We start from the raw sequence: 12,842 nt of genomic DNA on the forward strand, positions 1-12,842 counted from the left end.
ATACATACATATATATATATATATATATATATATATATATATATATATATATATATATATATAGCAGCTTGTATTGCGAAACTCTTGTATACTGCGTTACTCACAATCTGAGGTATTGCTGTATATTAAATACAAAAACACATGTGAATGTTTTTTTTTTTCTTTTCATTATGCTTCCTCAATAGCTTGGCTTTTATGTCCACGTATTTACTCATGTTTTCAAAAACTATGTAACCATGTTTATTTCTACTTTTGTTGGCCCCTGTGCTCGCCTCACTTAAAGTCCCATGGGTTATTTTTGCTTTGTTGTATTGTATAGGGCAATGTTTCTCAACTCCAGTCCTCAAGGCGCCCCAACAGGTCATGTTTTCAGGATTTCCCTCAGATGAAACAGCTGTGGTAATTACTAAGGCAGTGAAAGTGATCAAATCACCTGTGCAAAATAGTGGAAATCCTGAAAACATGGCCTGTTGGGGCGCCTTGAGGACTGGAGTTGAGAAACCCTGGTATAGGGATGGAGGTGTGTCATAGGCAGTACCAGACCGGTCTCTTTTGTAACTTGTAAACAAGTGTCAGAAATAGGCTTGGTCTTGAAGTGGGTTAATAGTCAAGTCCATCTAAATCTCCTAGTGCATCCAAAATCTACCCTATCTTTAGATTGCCAGTGCTGTCTCTGTTGCTCCGCCAGTAAAGTATAGCCAATTTTAGGCAGGAAGTGTTATGCACCCACAGGTACCTGTTTTTTTTTGTTTTGTTTTGCTTTTTTACCGGTACCAAGTCCCCACTTCTGGGAGACCGGGCCGTGGCAAAGTACATCAGCAGCTCGGCCCCTCTCCTCTTCTGCTGGGCCAGTGAGAGCGCAGTGCACTTTGCACATGCGCAATAGGGACCCGGCCGTGTAGCCAAAAGGCTACACGGCCAGGTTCCCTTACCAGCAATGGTGGCAGCATCCGACGCAAATATCGGCTGCGGTGCCGATATCGCTGGACTGCAGGACAGGCAAGTGTCCCAGTGTTAAAAGTCAGCAGCTACAGTATGTGAAAGCTGGTAACTGGCTTCTTTTACAAGGATATCAGTCCCACACTACCCATAAGTGCTGCTAATCAGTGCCACCTCATCTGTACACATCAGTGAAGGAGAAAAATGACCTGGTTTGCAAAATTTTATAATAAAAACTATGAAATAAATGACAATTGCATGGTCCAGCAACACTGTACCCAAACAGTGCTCTTTTTTGATCGTATTTAACCACTACCATAAACAAAAACAAAACTGAAAATTTAGGGGAAAAAAAAACATTTTCAAAGTGTGACAGCGATGAAAATTAGCCTGGGCAGGAAGGGGGTATAAGTGCCCAGTAAGCAAGTGGTTGAGTTGAATTTGTATGCAAGTATGAGTCAGATGTTTGCAACCCAGGGACTGCCTGTAATGTTTATTTTACTTTTTTTTTTTTTTTTTTCCATAAAAGTTTTTATTGTGAACAAAATTTTGTTACACAGTTTTTACAAACATTTAGGTGAATAGACAACATAGATCTTTTTTGACATGACTTATTTCTCTGGGGTGTAATGAGTCAGATATAAGTTCAACAGTAAATCAAACAGACGTATGAGATAGTAAAACAGCCTCGAACTTGAGGTTTACCACATCATCTGAGATCAGGAACCATCTTAGATAGGGGTAACACCTTGCGTACGGTTTCAAAAATTAGGGGCTGGTTGAAGAGGTGGCCGTGTGTGGTTAGCTATAAGTCCGTTTGTTCGTTCCTGAGCACGTGTGAGGGTGTCGGGCTTGCAATGTGGAGCATGTCTGAATAGGGGGTCGGTCTCGTCAGTTTTTAAAGTGTGAGGATTAGATGGCGCTTTATGCACCAAAGTTCGGGTAGTCATGGGGGTAAGTAGATGGTTGACGTTGTCTGATCAATTGGGGTCGGGGTGTAGAAAGGGGAATAGACAAAGAAGTGAGTGGGATAGAGGGGTAAGGTGAGGGACATAGGTAGGGGGGGAGGGAGTTGGGATATCCCCACCCCAGTCTCCACCGGGTCTCAAGAGCATATGTGTGTTTGTAGGCGGATCCCTGTCTAAAGGGGAATTCCCCCCAGGGTCTGCATTAGAGCGGGAGTGAGCGAAATGGCGAATTTTGATGAGAAAGTGCATATCTTGACGGCATCGTTTGGCTTATTCCAGGCAGTCAGTCATTGTGAGGGGTGTCGGGACGGTTTGGTTTCATAATGGAGGTATATCTCTCTGTAGTGCAGAAATGGGTCCAGCATGCCCACTTTCGGGAATATTTTGAGGGCGAGTCCTTTGCAATGTGGATTAGTTCCTCCATTTCAGCCACCTTGTTCACACGGGAGAACCATTCTGACAAAGTTGGGATACAGGGGGATCTCCAGTGGGCTGAGATGCATAATTTAGCAGCGTTGATCATATGTATTCCCAGAGACTTTCTGTATGTGTGGGCTGAAGTGGAGGAATGGTGGAGGATGAGTCTGGCAGGAGTATAGTCCATAGGGTATGTAGTTACCTGGGAAGTGATGTCGTGAACCTGTTTCCAGAAAGTCTGGAGAAGAGGGCAGGACCACCAGACGTGCAAAAATGTACCAATATCATTGGAGCATCTCCAACATGTGTTTGATGTCTCAGGGTTAAATTTGTTTAATAATTCAGGTGTACGGTACCAGCGGGACAGGGTTTTATAATTATTCTCCTGTATCGTGACATTGAGGGAGCCTTTGTGTGCTATTGTGAAAATTCGTTCCCAGTTCTCTTCCGTTAGGTCTATTTGAAGTTCCCTTTCCCACGCCTGGCAAGCTTTGGAGTCTTTGGGGGAAGTCAGGGTAAAAAGCATGGAGTGGGTACTTGCAATCAAGTGTTGTTGCGGTGTGGTTTGGGAGCATAAGTTTTCAAATGGTGTTAGGTTTCTAGATAGAGACGTGTGTCGGTGCGTTGTTGCAAGAAAATGGTGAATCTGGAAGTAGATCCATAGCGGGAGGGGTTCGCCTCCTGTATTTGTTAGAATAGCATCACGATTTAGAAATTTGCCATCTCTAAAAAAGTGTTGGGCTAATATGTCTTTGTGTGGCCAGGCATCATTAAGGAAGGTGTTGGACATCCCCGGGATTATTTTACAATTTAAAAAAAAAGGGTATACAAATGTCAATGCTCAAAAGCATACTTGATCACTTGGAGGGTTTGACATTCTCTCTATTACCTTTATGTCTGGTCTCTTTGTTTGAATGTGCCGACATTGTTTTAAAGGTGCTTTTAGAAAAGAAAGATGATCTTAGATCATCATACACTCTATTTACAGAAGAGAAGGGATAAGTGCCTGACAATGTCACCATTGGTGAGAATTAATGGCAGGCTTAAGTGTCAGATGAAATTACAACACCGAGGAAACAATATAGGTCTGGCTCAGTAACTATTGTCCAATATACCAGAGCATAAACCGGAAAAGTTGTTTCTTTCAAGACCAAGAAACTTACACAATTTTAATAAGTACCTATGCATTTCACCATGAGCCATCATACAGCACACAGAGCTGCCAATGTACCTAGACTACAGCACACATTCTATGCATCATGCTGCACCACTGAAAATACTGCAGGTGCATTGAGGTGCGCTGCCAGCCTTTTTAAAACTGATGATTCAATGCACAGAACCAAAATTTTTTTAATGCACATACAACAGTAATGATTTAATATCTTTATAATTGATATAGGGTCTGGGATTAAAAGTAACATTTCTGTTTTTGCAGACGACACCAACTATGCAGTGGATTAACGTTATAGAAAGTCTCTAATTTACAAGCTCAATGCACTGTCTTAATTGGGCAACTAAGTGGCAAATAAGGTTTAATGTTGATAAACGCACTTGGGGGCCAAGAATATGCAGAATATGCATGCATTGTACATACTATAGGAACTGGAGGAATACATAGTGGAGAAGGATCTGGGGGGGGGGGGGGGGGGGGGGGGTTGGTAGATCACAAGCTCAATAATAGCATGCAATGGCAAACTGCAGTTTCCAAAGTAAAAAAAAAAAAAAGCCCTCTCTTGTATTAGGAGAGGTATGGACTCCAGAGAGAGATATCATTTTTCCCCTGTACAAATCACTAGCAAGACCTCATCTGGAATATGCAGTTCAGTTTTGGGCACTAGTTCTCAAAAAGGATATCGGGGAACTGGAGAAAATGCAAAGAAGGGCAAGCAAACTGATAAGAGGCATGGGAGGAGCTCAGCTATGAGGAAAGATTAGAGGAACTGAATTTATTCTCTCTTGAGAAGGAGATTGGGGGGGGGGGGGGGAGAGATGTGATCAACATGTACAACTACATAAGTGGTCCATATAGTGAACTTGGTGTTGAGTTATTCACTTTAAAAAGGTCATCACAGGAGGACAAGGGGGCATGCTTTACGTCTGGAGGAAAAGAGATTTAATCTCCAAATACAGAAAGGTTTCTTCACAGTAAGAACTAAGAAAATGTGGAATAGACTCCCTCCAGAGGTGGTTCTGGCCAGCTCAGTAGATTGCTTTAAAAAAAGGCCTGGATTCTTTCCTAAATGTACATAATATAACTGGATACTAACATTTATAGGTAAATTTGATCCAGAGAAAATCAGATTGCCTCTTTGGGGATCAGAAAATGGAAAATTGTATACTCACCTTTCCGTAATTTTCCTTTCCTGTCGCATCTCATGGCAGCATACACCTATGGGTTGTGGCTCCGCCCCCGCAACCTGATAGGACCGCGTAGCTATTAAGGTCTGAGAGAGCCCCTGCCCCAGCATTCTCCGTGTATATATACCTCACCTCAGATGGGTGGGCATTTGTATGCTGCCATGAGATGCGACAGGAAAGGAAAATTACGGAAAGGTGAGTATACAATTTTCCGTTTTCCTGTCGCATCATGGCAGCATACACCTATGGGGAATAACTCGCAAACTGGGTGGGTATGAGCAAAAGATAAGTTTTTATTTAGAAGGTATTGAGGAGTTAGCCTGAATAATCGCTCTCCCAAATTCTACCGTGGACAATCTAGCGGAGTCCACTTTATAATGAGAAATAAAGGTGGTTTTTGAGGACCAAGTGGCTGCTTTGCAGATGGTTTCGGCTGATACCCTGCAGTAGGCCGCCCAGGAGGTCGCCATTGCCCTTGTGGAGTGTGCCCTTAAGCCCTCAGGTACTCGTGTATTGTTCGATGCGTAAGCTCTCTTAATGATCTTTACCAACCATGCTGCGATGGTGCGAGAGGTTGCTGCTTGTCCTCTTCTAGACCCATGAGGAATGACCAGTAGGTCCTCTGTCTTCCTCAGATTGCTGGTTGCCAAGAGGTAGGCCTGGATATTAGACTTTATGTCAAGCGGATGTGGATCACCCTGTTCTGTGGAGAGGGTGGGGAGACATAGCTCTTGGTTAAAGTGGAAAGATGATGACACCTTCGGGATGAAGCGATCCGAGGGTTTTAAGACTACTTTGTCTGGATAGAACATTAAGTATGGTTCCTTAGCCTGTAAGGCCTGAATTTCCGATACCCTTTTAGCTGATGTAATTGCTATTAGAAAAGTGACTTTGAGAGTTAGGTCCCACAGGGAAACATTCTCTAACGGAAAAAATGGCTCATGGGATAAGGCTTCCAAAACTACTGAAAGATCCCATGTCGGGAAGGAAGGTTTCCTAGGTGGCCTCAACTTTAGGCAAGCCTTCTGAAATTGGATGATGAGAGGTTCTTGAGCCCATTTCACTCCTGTCATAGCGGAAAGGGCTGATACATGTACCTTCAGGGTACTAGACCTAAGACCTTTATCTAGACCTAGCTGGAGAAACTCGAGGATCTGAGCAACTGATGGAGATGCCGGGTTCCAGGATTGCTGTTGTGCGATTAAGAGAAAACTCTCCCAGATCCTTTTATAGGTTTTATTGGTCGTGGACTTTCTGGCCTGAAGGAGAGTGTCTATCACCTTCTGGGAGCAACCTTGGACTAAGAACCTAGTCCTTTCAATCTCCATGCTGTTAGATGCAGCCTCTCCGGAAATGGGTGAAGGAGTTGCCCCTGCGACAGTATAGCCAAAATGGGAGGACTGCTAACACTGTGGCTTTCGACCTCTTGAGTCTGAGTAAGAATCTCGGAATGAGTGGCGTTGGCGGAAAGATGTACCCCAAACGGAAGTTCCAGTCGTGCTGTAGGCAATCCGTGCCTTCTGCCGATGGGAAAGGAATTCTGGCTAGATACCTCTGGCATTTCGTGTTGACCGGTGTTGCCGCCAGGTCTATATCCGGTATCCCCCAGGTTTGGGCTATGAGGGTAAAGGCTTGGTGACTTAAGGCCCACTCGTTGTTTGATACAAAGGTCCGACTTAGAGAGTCGGCTAGTTGATTTTGGACTCCTGGGACATACGTTGCCGTTAATCCCGACAGGTTCAGTTGTGCCCACTCGAAGACTGGACGGACTTCCTGCATCATGGAGCGACTCCTGGTGCCCCCCTGCCTGTTGATATAGGCAACTGCCACTCTGTTGTCCAATTTTAGCAGGACCTCTTTCCCCCTGAGGAGGGGGCTGAAGGCTAACAGAGCTTGGAATGCTGCTTTCATCTCCAATATATTTGAGACCACGTTCTGTGTTCTGAATGTCCAAAGGCCCTGGACTGCGTGATGGCGGTAGTGTGCCCCCCAGCCCTTCAGGCTGGCGTCTGAAGTGATTACTTCTTGAGGAAGAGGGACTATATGCCTGCATCTCTTCAGATTGTTCAATCTGGTCCACCACCAGAGTGATTGTTTTATTTCTTTCTGGATTATGATTGGCTGAGACAATGATACTCCGTTCCATTGTTTTAACAGTGATGCTTGCAGAGGTCTGGTGTTCCATTGGGCTCATTGTACCATTGGGATGGTTGCTGAGAATGACCCCGGTATGCTGAGGTACTCCCGGGCTGGTAGTGTGGTAGAGGCTAATAACTTTCTCGCCTTCTGAATGAGACTCGGAATTTTTTCCCGCGGAAGTTCTACCATATTGAGACGGGTGTCTAGTTCCGCCCCCAGGAATATCATTCTCTGAGTGGGCTGCAGATTGCTTTTCCCCCAGTTTATGATCCAGACGAAGTTTTGTAGGGTGGTAATCAGAATGGATCGATGCAGTAGAAGGGAATCCTGATTGTCTGCTAGCAAGAGGATGTCGTCCAGGTAATGATGGACTCTCAGTCCTTGTTCTCTTAGTAAGGCTATTACTGGCAGTAAGATTTTTGTGAATGTCCTTGGAGCGGTGGAGATCCCGAACGGGAGACTTCGGAATTGAAAATGATGAAGACCTACCGCAAAGCGGAGAAACTTTTGGAATGAGATGTGAATGGGGACGTGCAGATAGGCGTCTTGTAAATCGACGGAAAGCATCCAATCCCCAATATTCATGGCCCGAAGAATTGACTGGAGGCTCTCCATCTTGAATGTCTCGACTAAGATTGAGCGATTGAGATTCTTTAGATCTAAGACAGGGCGGAGATCCCCTGATTTTTTCTTCACCAGAAACAACGGGGAGTAGAATTTCGTTGACCTTTGGGATATTGGAACTTCCACTATGGCTTCCTATTGTAACAGGTCTTGGACGTATCTTGTCAGTAGCATCCTTTTTTCCCGAGATGCTGGTAATCTGGTTACAAAGAATTGGTCTCTTGGAGCCCGTGTTTTGAATTTCCATTTGTGCCCGAACTGGACAGTGTCTATCGTCCATGGGTCCTTTATTGTATCCGCCCAGACCTGCTTGAAACTCATGAGTCTGGCCCCCACTAAAGCTGGTTGGGCGGACGCACCTTCAAAAAGACTTTTGTTCCCCTGTGGTAGGGGTCTTAGACTTCTGGAGCTTGAGGAATGATGACTGGGGATTTTTCCAGTTCCTCCTATACTCTTTTCCAGGCCTGTAGGATCTTGCCTCTCTGTATTTATCTGGCAGATTTCTTCTAGAAACTGGTGGTCTCTGCTGTCTGGGCCTCCTATCTGAAGGGATGAGTCCCGATTTTCCTCCGGTGACTTTAGAAATAGCCGAGTCCAGTTTTTCTCCAAAAAGGTTTACGCCATCAAAAGGTACTTTACACCAGTTGGACTTTGAGGAGGGATCTGCCAACCAGGGTTTTAACCAAAGCGCCCTTCTGGCCATTACTGAGCTTAACATTGCTCTTGAAGTGGTTTTAATTATGTCCACAGAGGCCTCTGCGACAAAGTCGCCTGCGAGACTAAGTTCTTGGAGGGCTGAGATAACTTTCTCTTGCTCCATTCCTTCTGACACCAGCTTCTTGGCCATCGTGGACCAGCTTGAGATAGCCTTGCCGACAGCAGCCAATGCTATTGCTGGCCTGCAAGCGCCACGTGCCGAGAGGTAGGTTCTCTTAAGATCCAGATCGATCTTTCTATCCAGGACATCTTTGAATGTGACTGCATCCTCCATTGGGAGTGTTACGTGCCTAGCAAGGCGCATTAGAGAGGAGTCGACCGCTGGAGGAGATATTAGTGGGTTGACGTTAGGCTCTTTAAGTGGATAGAGCTTTGCTAATCTGTTGCTGAGGCCAGTTTTTTCTCTGGCTTTTGCCACTCATCCTTAATTAGATCCTCAAGTTCATCAATGAACGGGAAGTTCTCTGGGTCTTTTTTAAGATTTGGAAAATATTTCCTCACTTTTTGAGGAGTTTCTTTTTCCTCCACCCAGTCGATCGCCTCCTTTACTGACTTCACGAATGGATCGATCAGTGAAAAGTCAAAGCCGGTGGATGCCTCTAGATCATCAGTGTCAGAGAGAGGGTCTGACGTCTTTGATGATGATGGAGCAGTGGATGAGGTATTTTGTATGGGTCTGCTGGCCTCTGGCCCTGCGACTTGTGGTGATGGTTCCTTTGGTTCCCTTGCCTCTGTTTCTCTGTCCTTAGTTGCCTCGATGAAGCACGTGCGACAGGCTAGTTTGTCTGGAAGTGCTGTAGCACCGCAAATCCAGCAGGAGTTCCCGGGTGGACGGGAAGGCTGGGTGACAGGAGATTTCCTGCGCGCAGGGGATTTCTTGTGGTGGGAGCGACTATGCCTTGATCTTGATCGGCTTTTCCTGCGACTTGATCTACTCCTCCTGCGACTTGAGCAGCTTCTGCGACTTGAGCGACTTCTGCCGCGCTCTGAGCGACTCTGCCTGTGGCTTGAGCGGCTCCTTCTTGAAGGCTCCCCTCGTCTTGAATGTGACGATCTGGAAGACCTGGTGGGGCTGTTCAATTTAAACAGCATTAGTGAGGGCTCTCTTTTTTCGCTTTCTTCATACTTACCCATCATCCCCTCTTACCTAGTAGGCTGGCGATGGTCTACCTGGGCAGCGGTCTCCATGAAAAGGTGATGAATCAACCTATAACATATAGGTGGCTTAGCATGCATGGGATAGCAGTTAGTAAGCAAGCAAAGAAAAAAACAGAGATCTTACCTGGGCGTGGAGATAGTGAGAGAGAGACAGGGTAGTACAGCTGGGTAGAGTAGCAAAGAGATCCGGTGAAAATTCCTCCTTGCAGGCTCAGGAGAGAAGAGACAAGAAAATGCTGACATTTACAGCGTTTTTAAACTTGCCGCCGTCGCGGCGGTGAGGACGTCACGCTCGCGCATGCGCAGATGCGCTCCGAGGCCTCCGACGCCATTTTGGAAGCTGGAAAGTGGGATGCCCTGACAAGATACCGCTGTTTGCGTATGCGCGAAGAGCTGAGACGCTCGGCGCTAGGCACAGAGAGCGGAGGGGAGACAAGCTGGAGCTATGGAGACAGACAGGAGGGGAAGTTACCCACAGGTGCACTGAAAGAAGCTGGAGACCGCTGCAATCCATAAACCTATTTAAGGTTTGTAATGCATAGTAACATACCCCTGAGACCATCAGAGTGGGGTTCCTTCCATTAAGCTCATTTAGAGGCTGCACAGGATAGGACTTCCACCCAGGAGAGGCTAGAACCTGGCTGGGGCGAATGTTAGGTAAGGGATGCATGTTTCGGTCCTTGACAGGTGAGGAAAAAAAGAAGAATGCTGGGGCAGGGGCTCTCTCAGATCTTAATAGCTACGCGGTCCTATCAGGTTGCGGGGGCGGAGCCACAACCCATAGGTGTACGCTGCCATGATGCGACAGGAAAGGAATTGTTTCCCTTACGGTAGCAAATTGGATCATGCGTTGCTGGGGTTTTTCGCCTTCCTCTGGATCAACTGTGGGTGAAGGATTGTGTATATGGGATTGTATTTTTTTTGTTGAAATAGATGGTCTTTTTTTTCAACCCACAAAAATTCAAAATGAAAAAGAGGAAGGTAAAAAAAAAAAAAAGAAAAAAAAAAGAAAAAATAGTGCCCTGCAAAAGCCATATTTAGAGCATTTCAGGGGTACAGCCGTGGCCAAAAGTTTTGAGAATGACACAAATATTACATTTTCAAAGTATGCTCCCTCAGTTTTTATGATGCCAATTTGCATATATTCCAAAACGTTATGAAGAGTGATCAGATGAATTGCAAAGTCCTTCTTTGCCATGAAAATTAACGGAATCCCCAAACATAACATTTCCACTGCATTTCAGCCCTGCCACAAAAGGACCAGCTGACATGTCAGTGATTCTCTTAACATAGGTGTCAGTGTTGATGAGCACAAGGCTAGAAAAACACTCTAATGCTGATTGAGTTAGAAGAAGAGACTGGAAGCTTTAAAAAGGAGGGCAGTGCTTGAAATCATTGTTCTTTCTCTGTTAACCATTGTTACCTGCAAGGAAATATGTGCAGTCATCATTGCTTTGCACAAAAGGGGAATTCACAGGCAAGGATATTGTTGCTACTAACATTGCACCTAAATCAACCACTTATTGGATCATCAAGAACTTTAAGGAGAGGGGTTCAGTTGCTGTTACCAAGGCTTCAGGGTGCCCAAGACAATCCAGCAAGCGACAGGACCTTCAACAGTTGATTCAGCTGCGGGATCGGGGGGGGGGGGGGACAACAGTGCAGAGCTTGTGCAGGAATGGCAGCAGGCAGGTGTGTGTGGAGGATGGTCTGGTGTCAAAAAGGGCAGCAAAGAAGCTACTTTTCTCCAGGAAAAACATTAGGAACAGACTGATCTTCTGCAAAAGGGACTGGACTTCTGAGGACTGGGGTAAAGTAATTTACTCTGATGAATACCCTTTCCGATTGTTTGCGTCATCCTGAAAAAATAACCAGTTACACTTACCAGTAATGGTGTTTCTAGGAAGTCTTCCAGGATGACACCCTGAGAGATGACTGGTCCACCTGACAGGAAACACAATCAATCAAGGAGGTTAAAGGCCCCAGCTCCTCCCGATGCTCCTCAGTTATGACCAAGTATTGACCCACACCAGTGCATGAGAGTGAAAAACATAACCACCACCACCACACTCTAGACATTGCATCTTACCTAAATAGAACGGTTGGGAAGTAGGCCTGCCGTCCTGGAAGACTTCCCAGAAACACCGTTACCGGTAAGTGTAACTGGTTATTTTCTCAAGTCGTCTTCCAGGACGGCACCGTGAGAGAAGAGCAAGTAGCTCAGGCCTACCTTTTAGGGCGGGACCACCGCTTGCAGGACCTTCCTGCCAAATGCCAGGTCCTGAGGGGATAGTAACTCCACTCTATAATGCCTCAGGAACGTGTTCTGGCTTGACCATTTAGCGGCTCTACATATCTGCTCCACCGAAGCTCTGGCCCTTTCCGCCCAGGAGGTTGCCAGAGATCACGTGGAATGTGCTCTAAGATTTCTAGGAGCTGCCTTACCTGACTGCTCATAGGCTAACGAAATGGTATGTTTAATCCATCTAGCTATAGAAGCCTTGGATGCCTGTTGGCCCTTTTTTTTTGGCCAGAAAAATTAACTAAAAGATGGCTGGACCTTCTGAATTCCTTAACCCTTTCTAGGTAGGATAATAAACAGCGTCTGATGTCCAGACAATGAAAAGAAACTTCCCCTTCACTCTTGGGGTTACTACAAAAAAGGAGGCAGCACTACTTCTTGAGTCCTATGGAACTTTGATGCTACCTTAGGGAGGTACAGGGGGTCCTGCCTAAGTATAACCCTGTCCTCGAATAAAGTAAAAAAATAGTTCTTTAATAGAGAAAGCCTGAATGTCACCTACTCTCCTAGCTGAGGTGATTGCTCGTAAGAAGGCCAACTTAAAGGTCAGGATCCTAAGAGGGATCTGATCTATCGGTTCAAATGGGGCCTTTGTTAACCCCTCCAGTACTAATCTAAGGTCCCAAAGGAGGACACCTGGACATTTGAACAGGGGACAACCTCTCCCTGACCAAGAGAAATCTCTTGATCAGGGGGTGTAATGCCAAACGTTTCTCAAGGAAACAGGACAAGGCTGAGACCTGCGCCTTAAGGGTCTTGGTTGCCAAACCTAGATCTGCTCCATCCTGGAGAAATTCTAAAGATAGCAGGGATCTCTCTTTGAGAAGTCCCTCTCTCCTGACACCAGCGAGAGAAAATCGCCCAGGTCTTGGCGTAAATACGCCTTGTGACTGGCTTTCTACTAAGGAGCAGTGTATCCACTACTCTGTCCGACAGTCCCTTCTTCCGCAGGCTCTGCCTTTCAAGAGCCAGGCCGTCAGCTTGAAGAAGCTGGGGTCTGGGTGGCGGACTGGACCCTGAAAGGAGAAGGTCGCCCTGGACAGGGAGGTGAAGCGGTGGGGCTATGGACCAACCCTGCAGGGTTGGAAACCAGGCTCTCTTGGGCCACCAAGGGGCCATTAGAATCAACTTGCTTTCCGAGAGGAACAGTTTTTGAAGGACCCTCGGAATTAGCCCCAGAGGGGGAAAGGCACAGGCCAGTCGGAAGTCCCAGACCTGTG

This window comes from Aquarana catesbeiana, linkage group LG05, assembly GCF_042186555.1.
Source record: "Aquarana catesbeiana isolate 2022-GZ linkage group LG05, ASM4218655v1, whole genome shotgun sequence".
NCBI classification, from domain to species: Eukaryota; Metazoa; Chordata; class Amphibia; order Anura; family Ranidae; genus Aquarana; species Aquarana catesbeiana.